This window comes from Leptonychotes weddellii, chromosome X, assembly GCF_054177405.1.
Source record: "Leptonychotes weddellii isolate Sample4059 chromosome X, ASM5417740v2, whole genome shotgun sequence".
Taxonomy (NCBI): domain Eukaryota; kingdom Metazoa; phylum Chordata; class Mammalia; order Carnivora; family Phocidae; genus Leptonychotes; species Leptonychotes weddellii.
In genome coordinates, this window is record NC_138385.1 from 71,834,695 (window position 1) to 71,837,291 (window position 2,597).

A 2,597-nucleotide genomic window follows, 5' to 3' on the forward strand; every position below is an offset into this window, starting at 1 on the left:
AGTTTTATCAAATCTGAATTTGTTGTAATATTTGCATCTGATTTTTAAGGGGAAATATTGATAGATCTAGGAGAAGCCCCATGTGTTACCACCCCAGCTCATTTCCTTCCTCTTTCCCCAGAGGTAATCAGCATCGTGAATTTAGAATTTATCATTAGCACGCAAGCTTTAGATAAATTATTACATTTGTATACATTCCTAGAACATACAGAGTATTATTTTGGGGGGGGGTTAAACTTTATATAAATGGGACCAAACCACATGTATCTTTGTGAAATTTGCTCTTGTCACTCAGTATTATGTTATAAAACACAATGTGAAGACACCCTGAGGACTTCAATTGGGTTTATATGTTGATATTTTATCCAGCAAACTTGATGAATCCCCATTTGTTTTAATAATTTATCTGTAGCTACTCTTGAATTTTCTATGTAGACTATCACACAATCTTCAAATAAAGACAGGTTGTCTCTTCCTAATCCAATTTAGATACACTTTGTTTTTCTTCACTTTTTGCATTGGGTTGGACAAAAGCACTTATTAGTACTTATTGAAATTCTGACTTTAGGAGAGTGTGTCAAAAGTGTCACAGCTGAATACATGTTTTGGATGGGTATATTTGATTGGATTTTATCAAATCCTTTCTCTGCTCCAGTGACATGATCATACGACTATGTTCCTTATTAGTGTGGTATATCACAATAGTAGATTTTCTGATAATCCATTATCATTTCATCTTCAGGATAAATTCTACTTGGTAGACGTCTTGAAATGTTCCTGAGATTTGTTTTAATCAGGTATGGTAAGGCTGTCACCTACACGAGACAACTGCTTTTGAAATAAGAGTTTATTACTCACAGTTGTTCCCAAGAGGAGAGGGCATGTCATACCATGCAGGGCCACAGAGAGAAGGACCACGGTCAGTCAGGAGCCAGAATTTTCCCCCTCAGAAGTGAGGGGGAAATATGAGCCTTTATTCTGGTTTTCATAGGAAGGAATGGGCAAGGTAAGGTGAGCATGTTAGGATTGGTGAGTTTGACTAATTTTAGCAGGCTCCAGGCTATGGAGATGGTCCGCAGTTGTCCTGTACCTGACCCTGGGGTGATTTTGGGCAGGGGGAATACTGGCTTGTTGTGTGAGAGGGTAAAAGAAGTGGTTGGAGACGTGGCCTCTGGATTAGTTGGTTTGCATATGAAAGACATGCTGGCACGCAAGTTGTTTATTCTTTCTAGAAATTGGCTTACCCTGGGAGGGGAAGTCTCTCTCAGATTAGCAAGTCTCCAAGATGTCAAAACATATAAATACAGAAAATTTTTAAATATGATTAATACAGTTGAGATGTTTTTATTTTTTATTTTGTTTCATTTTCAGTACTGTTGAATTTGATATGATAACATTTGCTTCATGAGATAGGTCTAGGATTTTCTTCTCCTTTATTTTCCTTCATAAATTGTGTGTGCGCATGTACGATTGAGGCTTTCTTGGAGATCAGGCAGGGCTGAGGCAAGGACCATGCTAGGGGAATAGGGCCTGCATACCAGGCCAATACTGGTCTTCAGGGCAATGGTGGGGAGCTCAGGCCCGACCTCTGTAGGTGAGGGGTCCATTTGGGCACCTCAAAGCAGAGGCAACCATAAAAGGAAGGATAGTCTGGTTGACATTAGTGCAAGAGGGATAATGTCAGTGGGGGGCAGACTTTGCTGAAGAGAAGTTGGGTGTCGTAGAGCTTTAAAGGACCTACACAAACAGAGATTTGGGGGAGTAAAAAGGGCCTAATAAGGCCTGAGGTGAGGAAGAAGGGAAAGAAAAGAAGGAGAAAGGAACAAGAGGGGTGATTCTGGAGTGCAGGGAGGTCCAGCTTTTCTCCAGGACCCCAGCGGAACAGTACTGTCACAATACTAATGCCTCGCTCCTCTCTCCTGGCTTAACAGGGCCCTGCTTGTCGCTCCACATGGTGGTCATTCTGAACATAGGGCCTGGGAGGAGGCAGCTGAGCAGAGATCTTCTTCAGGCCAGAGGATGATGAAATCTTTCATATTTCATGCATCCAGGCACTCGTGGCACTCAAGTATATGGTGCAAGTCAAGGATGCCGTAAGCAAGGAAATCTGCAAAGGTGATCTTGTCCCCTGAAAATTGTGGCCTCTTCCCTAGAAACTGTGAGAAGAGCTTCATCGTTTTAGAGAGCCCCTCCAAGTACTCGTGCTTCAGCTTCCCTAAGTCAGGGTTGATTGGAGGTGTCCATAACCTAGTTCTTCAAAATGTCCACACAAATCTTCCCTTCTGTTTCCCCTCATAGGTTGTGTTTGTGAGCAATGCAGTGAAGGATGGCACTGCTCTGGGTGATCTTGTGAGCTTTATCAATTTAGTAGGGCAGATTGAGAAAGTCCAGGCTCAACTTGAATGTTTCATTCCACCACTGGCTTCTGTCATAGTTGGAGCATCCCCCATCACATGTTTATTTTCCTCATAGTTTTGAGTTTGTGTGTTCCAGAAGTAGGTGAATGGTATAAGCCAGCCCATGGATGTCCCAGTAAGCCAAGGTCATAGACAGAGTTCAGCTTTCTGTGGACTTGGGGAATAACCTCAGTGGAGCTG

At 42.4% G+C, this 2,597-nt stretch overlaps 1 pseudogene; it reads right to left on the reverse strand.

Moving 5' to 3' along the window:
- Window positions 1-815: 815 nt before the first annotated feature.
- LOC102744972 (glutathione S-transferase Mu 1 pseudogene) lies at window positions 816-2,550 on the reverse strand (annotated as a pseudogene).
- Between the last annotated feature and the right edge of the window lie 47 nt (window positions 2,551-2,597).